The sequence below is a fragment of the Tinamus guttatus genome, unplaced genomic scaffold (assembly GCF_059628265.1).
Source record: "Tinamus guttatus ecotype Peru unplaced genomic scaffold, ASM5962826v1 Tinamus_guttatus_pri_ptg000039l, whole genome shotgun sequence".
NCBI lineage: Eukaryota > Metazoa > Chordata > Aves > Tinamiformes > Tinamidae > Tinamus > Tinamus guttatus.
This window is the reverse complement of record NW_028288573.1, coordinates 427,079-441,924: the sequence shown is the minus strand read 5'-3', so window position 1 is coordinate 441,924 and position 14,846 is coordinate 427,079. Positions and strand designations below refer to the sequence as shown.

Below are 14,846 nucleotides of genomic sequence, written 5' to 3'. Positions count from 1 at the left end.
TGTCTCAGCACAACCAGGTCAAACTACAGGGAAGAAACAATTCACCAAGAAGTCATAATATATACCAAATAGGTAACTACCAAAGGCCAATAGGTGTGGGAACGATTTCTGTTTGCAGCACAAATTCCTATTAATATTCATAGGTTTATAAGGTAAAAATGGATCATATCTTCCCACTAGCACATTTTTCAACAAAATTCTGCAGTTCTTAAGTCAGGCCCATATGCTTTCAACTCTTTTTAAAATGACACAAAAAGTCAATTTCTTTCCCAAGTGTTCTAGGCTCTTGCGGGTTAAATGGTCTTCCTCCAGACATCTAAAGTCTTCTAAACCGTCTGTGAGGCTAGTGTTTTCCTTCTAAGATTGGCTGCCTTTTTGTATTCCACCCTTTTCTCCTACCAGAGGTTGTCACAGTCTGCTTGCCCTCCTTGCAGTGTGTCAAACCCCTCCGTATCCCCTTTTACCAGTTTTCTGGGACCTTTTATAACACTTGAGATGCACCTGCCTTGTGGATATGTGCAACAGAGCCCTGGAGAAATAAAGCCCAATATTTGCTTTTGCGTAGCAGGACTTTCATTTGCTTTCTACCTGTGTGCACATATCTCGTTACAATACTTAATACTAACACAAATAGAAGAATAAACTGGGAATCTGAGCATGCCTAGTGATTTATTTTGATGATAGAAGAAAAAGGCAATGTCTTACTGCACTCTGAGGAAGATTTCTGGCATAAATGTAAAATTACGTGATGCCAAATTCATCTGTGTGAGACTTTCGTAGCAAGAGGCAGAGAGAAAGGGGATTAAGAGACCTTCTTCTGGAGCAGTGTAGGGGACCAGCTAGCTATCTGTGACTCAGGGTCTGTGATGACTATGCCAAATTCTGCTGGGCATTTCCAAGAAGAATTTTTCTTCAATAATAATCATACAAAACAGTGGTCACAGGGAGAACATTTTAAAACCGTGTGGGTTGGTATATTATATCCAATCTGTGCTCACCACGAACACACATACACTTCTCATCACAGCCCCTGCTCATCATCCCAGGCCCACCTCTCCTCATCCCCTCTCCCACATCTCCGAGTGCCCCCTGAGTTTGTTATTGGCACACAAATATTGAGAGGGGCGAAGGCAGTGGAAAATGACACCTACTCCCAAATTTTGCATCCTATATTAGCTTTATGGCAACCGAATTGCAGATGGCAAATAGCACGTCAGCCCACCAGGCTATGTGCACAGTAGGTCTGGCTGCAGCCTGCACAGTGTCCAGAAGATACTGCTATATCAGTGCTGGTTGGAGCTGCAAGCCAAATATATTCATGGCACCAGCAGGAGCCTGTGTGAGGCAGGCGGGTGGGAAGTTGCTTTACATTCTTAATAAAGCCTTTGGACAGCTTCTAAATGCCATTTAAGAAGTCCTGCCAGCTCTGCAGGGATACTGTGTTTGCAAAGAAGTGCATGACCCAGAGGTGTGCTGCTAAAATTAGAAAAAGTGTTTTGAAAATCAGTGATAAATTATTTCCTTGGCTATCTCTTGCCAATTTTTCCTCCTTTTTGGCCTCTATGTGGTTGCCTGTCCAATTTTCACATTCGTGCTGGATGGCATAGGAGCCCGACATAATTGGCTTTGAATTCCTGAAACTATGTTTAGACAAAAAGCATCAGAAAATATAATACATGAGTGTGGGAACTAGAATACATTCTGGATCCCAATGAAATCCTCGGAGAGTATCTAGTGGGCTTGGCCTCAAAATGGAAGCCAAGCACAGTTTGATTTTAACTGAGTACCAATCAGTTAGTTTTTGGCAATGTTCACTTATCATTGGTGCCTTGTTTTCCTCACTAGGAAGATAGGTTTTATTTTATACAATGCAGAGGTATATAAGGCTCAGCTCCAATGCCTGCATGTTGCACCATGAACCTCTGAAGGGTGAGTAGCTTCTGCCAGTCACCCTACCAATCAGTGTCTGAATTACAAAAATTGTAAGGGCTGCAAAACTGCCCAGGCTTATTTAGAAATGCAATGGCCAAGTCTTTCAAGGACTATTGAACCTGTAAACACTGAAGGTGGAAAAAAAATCTTTCTCAGAGGAAAAAGCTGGGCCCTTAGAATCATTTTGTGGCAGGAAATGTAAAGGGTTAATCCACAACCACAGACATCTCATAACCACAGACATTCCCCAAAACTTCTTTCCCAAGCCTGAAAAGCATGAAAAAAGGAAGAGAGCAGGGGAAAAAAGAGCTCCGTGACTGCTCTGCACCCAGACAAGCCGAGCACAACACAGCAGGAGGCATCTCACCACAGGCACGGGGGCGAACTCGGGCTGGGCAAAGGCACAAATGCAGCCACAGCAAGCACGAGCATCCCAGCAGTGAGAGCAGCTATGGGCAGGTCCTGCGAATCTCAGAAGTGGTGTTGCCAAGTAGTGTAGTTTCGTGAGACAGTCTGCTTTTAATCGGAGTTAATCAGTGCTTACTGCTTAGTCCCATGTCCCATGGGGATGAAGCTTACTGATGAAAATAATTTTTACTTTGGATATGTATTTACAGGAGAAAAAAAAAAGTGTGTGCAAGAGCAGACTGTAAGATCAGATGGTGAATCCAAAGCAAACATTACAAGCTCCAGGTAATACCTAGAGAGCTTCCTCCTTGCTCTGCTGGCTTTATTTTCAGCTCTTTCTCAGAACAAACACCTGAGCCCTCAGATTCACAAACCTAGCAAGATTAAACGATGCATTTTGTAGCAACCTGCATTGCTTTGTCATCCCTAAAGAGTCCCAGAACAGGTTAAAACCCCAAACCTGGGGCACAACCAGTTTAAAAAGCTGCCAGAAGCAGCGGGGCTCCAGCTACATTAGGCCTAGGAAACCGCACACGTACCCTCATGGGACGCAGCTTCCCCCAGCAACACCACCCCACAAATTCTGCCTGTGCTCGCACTTGCATATGCACAGTGTTCTTCATAAGCTGGAATCAGACACAGGTACGATCTTCCCGTATGCTGTAGCATGGCAATCAGTAGGGTAAAGCACAAAATGCATTATTCTATTTTTCAAACTGCACACAAATGGAAAGACAACCTTATGCCTTGTGCTGATACAAAGAGCAGCTCAATTCTCTGCTTTTTCACTGTGGACGTGTTTTCTAACCTTGAACAAATCATTTAACTGTTCTGTGTCCTTGCATACCTGCCTGTATAATGATATTTCTGTTTGCAATAGCAACAAAGAAAAATAACATGGAAAGGCTAAATTTATTGCAGTTTGAGAGAGACTGAGGCGCACGGTGACATGAATTCAAATCGCAGAAGTGCTCTATAATGTAGGTAAGCATAGCATCTATTTTAAATCAAATCTAATTTAATCTCCTTTCCTTCCTATTGAAGTGCAAACACAGTATCTAAACATGCCACAGTGAGTGCTGGGCTTATGATATGAATGTCTGGCATCATTGCTCCATGGCAATAGCAGATCACATTAATGATGGATCTTCCGCAGCCACATGTATACACCTAGGAGCTACTGGAAGAACTCTGGTTGAAGCACTTCATATGAAAATTCAGGTGTAAAACCATACCCAGAGAGCATTAATAAGAACACACTATTGTGAACACTAATAAGAACATACATTTCATGATACCAAGTACAGAAAAATCCTTCACTATTGTGAGGTTAATCACTTGTCAACTTCTTGCTTCATCTACCCATCATTTGAAATTAATTCCTGCGAGAGGATAATTGCTCTGAATCTCCTCAATGACTATTAAACCACTGCAGACCATTTGTAAAAAAAAAGAAAAAAATCCTAGATCTGAAGAAAAACATCATTGATCATGGCCTCCCACTTAGGGCAGTTCAGTTAGTTACTTTCTCCCAGCAACAAGTTGATCTCCCTGCAATGAGGTAATCATTTCTGGTTCAAAAATCAGCTCCAAAGATGGTTTGTAAATGCTCACCAGCCTGATCTAGGCCAGTCTTATGCCTGAACCACCATCACTACAGCAAGACCAAAAGCAGAGTAGTAGCTCTCTCAAGGCTGGACAAAGAGTTTTTCAGCTCGCTTTGATGTCCCACCAACTGCACTGGGGATTGCATGGCTGTATAACGTATCCCAGTAGAGCTCAGATGTTCAAGATGCCAAGCAGCAGCTGGTTCCTGAGCAGCTAGATCCTGTGCAGCAGCTGTTGCCAACACATCATCTGCAAGGCAAGCCGGTACCTGGCAGCAGTCCCCACCTGACCTGATCTCTTGATTTCTGTCACCCTGAAGGTTGAACAAGGAACACTGTCAAGTGCTGCGGGAGCTGCTTTGTCAGCCCTCCTCCCATCCGCGTGTCGTGAAATCATGCGGCAGGGCCCATCCCCTGGGATCACTGCCAGCCACGGCCCACGGAGCTTTCAGAGTGAGCAACAACAGGGACAGAGCAGACCTCTGTCCTGCTCTTGGTCTTCCCTGGTATCTCAGTACAGACACAGCACCTTTCTGATGCTCTTTAATACTATGAAAGCATCAGCAGAAATGTCCTGGTTAGAGAAGCTGTGTTCAGGAACCTTGTTGGTAACTCAGTATTCTCTGTGGGAAGCACATCAGCAGCCCTGTGTTAGCAGAGAAACGTCTGAGTGTTGCCAAGAGGAACTGCAGAATTTGCTGTTAGCTAAAAAAGACACCCCAGTATACTTGGGTTCCAGCAGTGCTCTTTAGAGACACGCATGGACTCCTCACCAAAGACTCTTCTACCTTCCACCCAGTTGCTCACCTTGGCCACATCTTATGCACTATTAAATAAGAAAATGTTTAAATCTGTTCCACAGATGTTAATGTTCTACCACTAAGCACAAAACCATACATTTATAAGGTCAGACAGCTAATGGGAACTGTAAGATTCCTATCATTCTTCACTCTACTCTGAAAAAAAACAAAAGCATTCTGCTCTTGCAGCATAGTTTAGAGGTAACTAAATATTGACTCTATTAGACCAAGGTATGAAAGAAAATTTCATTTGTAGATGATTGACTAACAGCTAAACCTTTTCAGTGTCTTCTCTGTGTTCAAGTCAGAAGATGGCTATCTCACAATCCTCAGCAGATCACAGGTATCTCAAGATCAGATGGAGAGAAAGGCAGATGGACAAAAGCAAGGCTGAAAGTTTAGGTTTTTCTGAGCAGAATCGCAAAAACCTTTTCAGCAATGATTATATGGTAAGAATCAAAGCATGAGGAGATGTAGGAAGCTGGACTAAGAATAGTCAATAGTTCAAAATTACTGTACTTGTAACAGTAGGCTGCAAAGCAGACTGCTCATTTCAAGGAAATGTTGCCATTTCAAAATATTTTCTGTTCCACATCAGGACAAAAATATTCCAAAATTTCCTGTAACATATAAATGGAGTATCAAATGTCCCATTCATTCCCAGGCTTTCCTTTCCAAAGACAGATGGAAAGAAAGATAGCATTCAAAGATGGTGTGTTTTCAGTTTGTCTCATGACTGATGACCTGTTATCTTTCAATGGAAAGATATGGCACTGAAACTTTTCTGGCTGAGTACTTCTTACAGCAGAGTTAGGGAGGAGTTATGAGGTTAGGGTATCACAGCTTACAGCACATTGTAGTTCTCATATATTCCAGGCAACCAAAGCTGACCACAAAACTTTTCTGTCCAAAAGACAAAATACCACAGGAGTGCAGAAATTCACGTCTCTTCCCCTGATGACTGCATTGCCTTTGCTGGAACATTTACTAAACTCCACTACTTTGTGAAAGCTAGAAGAAAACACCCAGTGCTTCTTATTGAGCTGGAAATCTTAGAAAGATTAATGAAAGTGAGTGTAATTAAAAGCTCTGTGCTGCTCTTTCTGTGGCTTCTCCTAGGGAGGAGACAACTGTTATCACATCTGGCTGCAAATCACCAAAAGAGGTGGCACCTCCCCTCATGATGTGACATAGAAAGCCAGAGGCCGGTGACCTGTGACCAAAAGTTATAAGCATCAAAAGATGTCCCTGGAAAAAGCCTTTCTGCATGTTAATAGGAGTTACCAGCTCCAGCTCTTGAGACACACCATCCCATCCTCATGTTTGTTAGGAACTGGCACTCTGAATGGTCATGAGGAAAGAAATCTTTATACATGAAACTGCCCTTTCAAGAAACCTCAGGGAAAGCCCCAACTGAAAGGCTCTACTGAATTACTGAGGTTGCCCAAAACAAACCAGAGGAACCTTCATGTTGATTCCTGAAGGTCTCGTTCAGTCTTATTATAAAGTAGCATCCGCCACGTTACCTGCTCTTCTCTCTTCTCTTAAAAGAAACTGCACAAAAGCTTCTGAAGTACTGCCTGCAAGATTAGCTAAATAGACAGAAGTATATTTTAGATTGATGCATCAAGCTAAATACAGCATCCTTCAGCTGCTAGAGGGAGTGCAGCATTTTGTCCAAGCCCTCTCTCAACAATGCATTAATACTCTAGCAACCAGAAGGGAATGGAGGCGGTGAGTCCTTTAAGCAGCAAAAACAAGTAACTCATGGCTAAAATATAATAAATGCTTCCTAACTGGTCAGGTTCTTTGGGTTCATCAATCTCCCTTCAGAAAGCAACCAGGTACTAGATGTGCCCAAAAAGTTGTTTCCATACAGCCCGTTGCAGCTACCTAAGGTGGACAGCACATGAGAGGTGCACACAGTGATTCAGTGACAGAAACATCCTCTTCCTTCCCTCCCCACAATGCTTCCCCTCCAGGACCATCTCATCATTCATCATTCTTTTTTTCCAGTTTTATTTTATTTTATTTCATTTTATTTCATTTTATTTTATTTTATTTTATTTTTTCACTGTTCTACAGCTGTGGTTAAAAACAACTGCACCGGGCTGGTAAATTGAATGAGAAAAATGGAGAAAATGAAAACAGAGAGGAAGAGCACAGCGTAACAAATGTGTTTGTTATATTTTACAGGGAGATGCCAACCACGCAGGACGAAGATATATTAAAATAATATATTCCACCTTAATAAGGAGTGTTGCTATACAGCAGATTGTAAAGGTCTGAATCATCTGGGATCTGAATGCCCTGCTGCTCATGATTTCACTTTTCTGATGGTGCTATGTAAATATGCTCGTGTTTGCCTATAAAGTTAATTTAGTGGTGGTGAAAGGCTACCTGTGCTTACAGACAGCTACGTAAGCTACATTCATGTAGCTGCATTAACTATAGAAGAAGCACAGCATAAGCAGTCTGTCCCTTTTCTCAGGACCAGGCTCAGAAATCCTGGGCCCCAGAGAAGCGTGAATTTCTCCACTTATTTGGAAGGGAATGATATTTCAATTAATCCCTTTTCCTTCACAGAATGGTGTGAATGGTTTCAGCTATCACATTGAAGAAGAAGTGGTTTATTAAGCATCTCTTCTTAAACAGTCTTGTGGTTTTAAAAAAACTCGAATTAGCAAGTTTAAAAGTATTTCCTTCTGTATCTGTGCCATTGTAAATTAAATGTACAATTAAATTGTAAATTAAAGTGTAAGTCTGGAAGCAGCACACTTTTTTCACTTGACCGAGCTGAACAAACAGCCATTTCAAACTATGAAGACGTGGCAGAAGACACTGTTTTCCAGGCTTTAAAAAGAGTTGGTATGTGTGGGTTTGCTTCTGTGGGTGAAAAAAGAAAAAAAAAAAAAAAAAAAGGGAAGCCAGTGCTTCTCTGTTTCCTAGTTGAAGTGCTTGAGAAGTGCTGGCTCTGACTGAGCAAAGCTGAGAGCATAATTCACCCAAAAATCTCACTTCAAAATGATATTTCCTTTTGTCAGAAAAGACAAAATTCCTTTGCATTGCTCTTCCTTTGTCTGTCTAGCCCCTCAATTTTCTTCCTTTTTGCACAAACTCTGTCTTCTTTCTCTAGCACATAGGAAGATAATGCTCCCATAAAGCTACCAGTGTTCTTTTTCGGATGGAACAACATGCAATACAGTAGTTGTCGTTCTTGTCCATATTCCAGTTTGGTATTTTATAGCAAATGTGGTATTTAACATGCCTTTTGGAATGACTGCAGTCACGCTCTGGAAAGCAATTTGAAAGCAATTTGAAGGCAGGCTCGGTAAGTCTGGCAAGGACTACCCTATCCCTATCCATTCTGCTTTCCTCACTAGTACCCATCAGCAGCGTACAGACCTGCGCACCTCTATTCACAGGGAAGAACTCAGCCCTTTGCAATAGATCAATGTCATCTGGAGGGAAGATCATTTCCACCCTGAAGGCCACACTAAAGAATCATTTTCTCCTTTACCAAGGCAATTCCGTTATTTTTTATCTCTGTGACTAAGGTCCAGATTGCAAGCACATGCCCTAGGCCACCTTTCCTGTGACAAATGTAGATCTGCTGTTGGCAGCAAAGTCTTACTGCATCCTTGCTTGAAGTGTTTCATCTGCACAGCCGTAGTAGGATTATCTCTCATTAAGCAGACAATAGATGATTTTCTGTGACCTGACAGCCATTATTGCAGACATCATTAGATCTCCATAATCACTAAATTTTCCTTGATAACTATAATGTCAATTCATATGAGTCTACCATAATTAAAAACGAACGGTTCTTCTACAACTGGTAATCGGTCAGATTTCTGTTGTTTGTCAACATTCAGGAAAAATTCCTTGACATATTTTAATCCCTAGGAGAGATAAGAGAATACCACAATAAACTATAAAGGACAGGAAGAAGTTGAAAAAAAAGTCTAGAATAGAGAAATAGCACAGCTTCTCAAAGAGAAAAGAAACCATTTTATCCTGAAAGCAATATGCTTGTCTAGAATTTGGAAGGTTTCCATTCTGTTTTGCCAGTTCTATTTGAAAACTTATGATTGGGCTTTGTAAATCTGCGAGGACTAAAGTCATCCAAAAAAAAAAAAAAAAAAGGGATGACTGAGGGGAGCAAACACCGGAGCGAGCGAGGGGACGAATCCAGGAGGCAGAGCAGTGAGGCTGCTTGGAAGAAGATGCACTTCCAGTTATGGGCCTTTAGTTCTGAAAAAGCACTAGGTGTATTCTTTCACATTTTGAATTAGCAGGTTCACCTACCAGGAGGTTATCAGATCAACTTAATGTACCTTTATCAGCTTTGAACTGTATCTAGGCCAAGACATTTATTTGTTCAGATGTTTCTACCTCCCACAGAGGTTCTGCGCTTATTTGCTTAGCTGCTAACAGGACAGGAAAGAGAAATGCCTAAAAACCTCAAAAAAAAAAATGAAACATTCTAGAGTGTTTACTGCAAAAAAAAATAGCATTTTGGAGAATTTCCAGACTGATTAAAAAGGGTTTCTGCACCTCTATAGAGAAGGTAGCATGCTATGGGAGGAAAATTCAACGATTGAATATCCCAGTCACTGTGCAATGAGTCTTGCATTTTTCCTTTATTTTTTTAAAGAGAAATAATTGTTTTACCAAAAGATATGGATGAAAATGCTGTAATTATCTGGAATTCATCTGGAATGAGCCTTGTAAAGTGGAAAGGACTCCAATTAAGTAGCAAGATTAAAGCGAAACCCTCTGAAGAAGGAATCTGAAAGTTACAAGCACTATGTTCCAGAGCTTTAGAGCAGAATTTATAGAACTATAAATCTAGGAGGGCAAGTGCTCACACAAGACACCAAAGAGAATAGAAGGGTAGAGTATAAAAGGGAAATGGTACCAGTTTGGGCACAGGAAGTGTTATTGTGGGCATTGGGGGCTGGAGGATGCTGTAGCTGGCAGCTTGCAACTAGAGTTAACATGAGCAAGAAGCGAAAATTTGGCATCCAATCACACCCCTGAATTACAAGAGTACCTAACCTTCTAACCTCTGCCTAGGAAAATGAAATTGTTACATGAATTAATCATTTGGGCAATTAATGGCAAAAGTGACCTCAGGTTTCTAGCACAGTCTCTGGCACCAGTGCATTGGCAATGATGTAAGCTGCTCTGGGAATATGCTGGCGTTTTGCCCATTTCTGGGCCTCACTGTTGGCTCTGAGGGCAGAAGCAAACAGTGTGTTTGCCCAGACAGGGATAAATGCTGCAACTGAATACCAGCCTGCTCCTGCTGCAGAGTAACCGGGATGCTCCTCCTGCCAACCACCTATCCCAGAGCGTGTGTATCCCAGAACAAGCAGCTGCAAGCATCTTCCTCAGAAGTGCATGGAGATGGACTGTCCGGGCATGCAGAATGCCTACCCTCATTTTGAAATCGAGAGCCCTCTATTCAATGCCTGAAGACTCTTCTATCTTTTGGGGCATGTGATGAAGCAAAATAATTGCTTATTGCTGTCTTTCTTGTGCGGAAATAAGGAAAGAGAAGTCAATTTTACTATTTTCTATTTTCGGATGGCCAGACTTATTTTGCTTCATTTCCCAGCTCACTTTGTTGCTGTGAGTTTTCTAAAAGCTGGACTCAGACTTAGATATGACCACAGTTTTACTAAGTTAGAGAAGCTGGGGCAGGGAGGAAAAGACAGGAAAAGAGACCCAAAATCTGCCCAGTCTTAGACTCCTGTGTCAGTCAGCCAGTCCAGGTGAGGTGAGGAGGGCATGGCTCTGTTCCAGCACCAGCTGGTTCCCTGCAGGTTTCCATCAAAGAGAAATGTCCTCTGCAAGGTGGAGCCTTTTGTACATGTGCCAAGGGAATGGAAGCATTTTCTAGTCCCTTCGGCTTCCCTTAGCACATATACAGCCTGGAGGATGGCCAGGACTTGGACTCGCATCACAGCAGCGCGCCACAGAGATGTCCAGAGAGCTTGTGGCCAGGGGTGCTTGCTAATGGAAATACTGGCCATGTGGGGGTTTTCCCACCTTTGGGCCATGTGGGAAAACCACCACAGAAAAAGGACTATTGATTGAGCAAAGTTAACTCACTATATGAGAGATTTGTCATCAGGGAATAAGTAGGACCTATTCAGAACCAATCTTTCATTTGAACAACTTGGTCTGCTTAATCCAAGCCAAATCAGACTGGACATTTCTCCTTCTGAGGCTTTTTGCCCTCCTACTCTTTTTCAAGGGAACCTACAGTTGCCTTCTGAGCGAGCAGATTGTACCTCCCCCAGCACTCATCATAAGAGTTTGTTTTCAACTGAGATAATATCCACAGGTGAGAAACAACATCCTTGCACTCCTTCTCTTAAAAATGCCTCCCCTTGGGTCCTGTTCTTTGCTAGGACGAGGTAGTGAATACACATAAAAAGGAGATAAACCTGTTAATGCCAGCTGCAATTCCTTCTATGTTCCATAGAAGTGGGGTTCTAACATCACCTCTCCAAACATCATTCCCTCTCTTTGGTCTATGTGGCAAAGCAGCGTTGTCACACTTGTAATCCAGTTTCCTCCACCTGCCCTGCTCTCTAGCAGCCACTTGTTAATTGTGCAAAGGCAGCACTACAAACGTGAGGGCAGATGCTAATTTACTCTCTGTGCTCCTGTTTTTTCCAGGTAACATGCATCTGTGGACTCTAACCTGCTCCTCAGAGATGCTCACCCTCTCTTCATGTGACAAAAAGGGAGATAACAAATCCGTGGAAGCAGATTTCCTCCCATAGGAGCATGCAAACAGGACAGTTTAATCAGGCAGGTAACCTACACTGATTCCCTCCCCTCCTCTTGCCGTCCAGGTGTAGCTGCTCAGCAGCAAACAGGATTAATCCACTTTCCTGCTCCCTCGCACTCTCTCTGCCCATGTTAGAAAATCTGATTACACAGATTGCTTGCCATTTATCTCCACCTGCCATGACTAATGCTCTGGTCTGACCTCTCTTTCTCTTTCTCGCATCTCTCTGCAGATTCGATAGATGCACAGACAGATGCACGCTTGCTTGCTCTCTTCTTTTTCTAATTGCAAGCAGTGCACGAAGAACAACGGCATTCCCGTTCACAGCCAAACCAGATTTGTAGCACTACTGTTTTCCCCAGATTGCCTCACCCCATGAGGCAGTTTCTTCTCCCTTTTGGCTCCTCTCCCTGCATTTATAATGTGCTGGCTTTACGGATTGCTGCCGCAGCCGTACGGAGCGCGGGCACCTCGGCGCAGAAGCGCAGGATGAAAACAGGGTATCAGAAACGCTGCAGCATGCACAGAGACAAAGGCACACACGACACGCACCGAGCAAGTGCACAACGCACACTCCCTCTCCCTCCACATCCCTCGGGAAAATCTCGCCTGCAGAACGCTTTCCTATAAACAAAAATGCTCCTGCGACACAAGTTCTGTCAGTGCTTCTGGTAAACCCCGCTCCCGCTCGCTCCCTTACCTTTCCTTAGGCGCTAATCCAGAGGCCCTGGACCTATCCGCTTTCCCTCCTGCACACAAACTGCCAGTCCCTCCTGCTTCACATTCACAGCACACTAGCAGGATTCACCGTCATCCCATTCTGCTGGATCCTTATCACCCTATTGGCCAAAGCCAGACAGTAAATTCAATTAGGCTCCTCCTTATAACTATATTATCACAGGAACAGGATGAATAATTTAGTAAAACAACTGGGTGACAGGCTCTGGTGTCACAGGCTTCACCCCCACTGGCAAGCTTTTCTTGTGTTAAAGAGAGGCAGGTAAAGAAACCAGAATCTGCCACTCTCCTGAAAAAAAGAGATCTTGGATTACCCACCTGCATTCCCCATTGTGCCCCTCTTGTCCTGCTCCTGTGAAATTTGTATTATTCCCTATTTTTTGCTGTGCATCCATCCCTAGCCCACAATGCAGTATTCCCCTACTGCCTGGGTCATTACCTTCTCAATAGATGCAGAGATTTCTGTCCAGATGCAAAGCAGTGCTGCAATATATCAAACACTTCACATGCTCCCTGGATTCTGACAAGACAAGAGAATAAGACTGTGCAGTAGGAGAGAGTGGCAAGACTGGCAAATCACAGGGAAATAGGAAAACCTCTCTTATATCATGACATCTATTCAGTAACTACACTGTCATCCCATCAGTTCAGTCATCCGAGGGATGCAAATACACGGTTCCTGAAAGAGTGGGGGTTGTATGAAAACTGTCCAGGAACCAGACTTTCACCTGCCTTTGGTGGGAGTTTGCATCCCCACAACATAAAACTGTATGGCAGTTTTCCCCAAGGGAAGAGACTAGGTTGTCTTGGGATCCTTTTCTGATCAGAAACTTGTAGGAAAAAGCTATTAACATCTCATTTACAGAAAGTCATTTACTCCCAAATGAACATAGTCTTTCTTCCCCACTGAAGTTTCCTGCGAAGGGTTACAGAGCACTGCAGCTTCTCCTAGCAGGGGCACTACTCTCCATGTCAAGGTTCAGACCATTTCACGTGCCTGAAGAGTTATTTGTTATGGGATCAGTGATGGAAGTGATTGCCTTCAGTGGGACAGCCACCCGCTCATCATATCGGACTGCATAGAGGTAGGATGTAGAAATATTTTTTTCTCCTCCTTGTAACAGTGCTCAGACCCCCAGAATACTCTGTGCATTCTCCTTGCTCTGTGTCAATATTTACTCCGCCATGCGTCTTCTACCATAATATGAGGTCCACATTCGCACTGGAGCCCGAATTCCTCCGTGCAACTTCTATGCCAGCTCTCAGTTTGGTTCATCTGACAGGACTGTCTGGACTGGATAGCACTTGAGCTCTTTCTATAGAGGCAGTACAGACATAATGAATTTGAGTTCTTTGCCTCTGTGAAATTAAGCCCAAATACTAGCATAGAAAGTGGACCACCAGTGATAGACCAACAGCTTACACAAATGGCAATATCTTTCTTTAGGCATTCGCTAACTTTTTTCACATGTTTGCACCTAAATTTCTGAACTGCTTAACTGCAACGTAGGCCCACTCCATGATAAAATGTCAAACTGCCTTACCTGGGAGAATAGTGGTCAGGTACGACAGTGCTTTTGGCCTTCCCATCAAACTCAAAATGATCTAAGGAGGAGTCTTGGTCAAATTTTGTTTTGTCCTTTTTGTTACAGATTTCTCTTCCACAAAAAAAAAAAAAAAAAAAAAAAGGACAGAACTACTCTTCTGTTCTCCAAAATGCTTCACTTTTGAAGAATGAATGCTGTTCTTCCCTGCACCCTCTTTTCCATACTGCCTTCTAAACTTTTAAGGGTTTCTGTGTTAAAGGAAGTCTTAAATTATGTACTCAGTGATGGCTTCAGAACAATTAAATTAAGTCATGTGGCAAGGTGCCCAATGTCACTATCAAAACTCAGAGTGTTTTAGCATCATTTATTGAAGAGTTTTTAGATGATGCTTACTTAAATCACAAAGAGAGAGCAAATTAGGCTGTTGCCATGACAACTAGAGAATCTGCTCAAAATTCAGGAGATGCTCGGAGGGAAAGCTCTTCAAGGGAGAACTCCACGTCACAAGTACGGCCCTTGGTTATCAAATCCCTTTCAAGTTAATTCCTAGCATCAAAGCTTCTCTGACAAAGGATTTAATAATCAAGAGTAAAGCTTTGGCTGAAAAGGGCACAAGCCAACTCTCCGAACACTAACATGAATTTAGGTCTGGTGAGAGGTGCTCAGATGACACCTCCGCAGAGCCAGAGTATTACATAAAAATGCATGAGGCAGGGTGGGAGAAATGACAGGAAACTTCATCTCGGACAAGCGCTGAATAGAAGGGCGGACCATGAGTCCTGAATTGCAGTAAATGTGAAAGAGAACTTCCATGAACAAGACATGAAAGTAGAGAAGGAAGCAGAGTCAAAGCATGCTGGAAACGCACTGAAAGTTGGGACAAGCTAGGTAAGGTTTTCCACCAATCTCAAGAGGTGGATTAAAGCTGATGAGAAAATGAGATGGCAAAACAAGCAAACAAAAAGAATAGGATGAAGTCCCCTTGGAACAAAGGGACAGTAAATAA

The 14,846-nt window shown here is 42.9% G+C and overlaps 1 protein-coding gene across 1 annotated transcript in view; it reads right to left on the bottom strand.

Annotated features, from left to right (window-relative positions):
* The window catches only part of SYN3 (synapsin III), a 189,784-nt gene extending 177,416 nt beyond the window's left edge, over positions 1-12,368 (bottom strand). Inside the window, exon 1 of the mRNA XM_088535308.1 lies at positions 12,256-12,368. The gene's annotated coding sequence lies outside the window, so the exon portion shown is untranslated. The remainder of the gene's footprint in view (positions 1-12,255) is intronic.
* Positions 12,369-14,846: the final 2,478 nt, after the last annotated feature.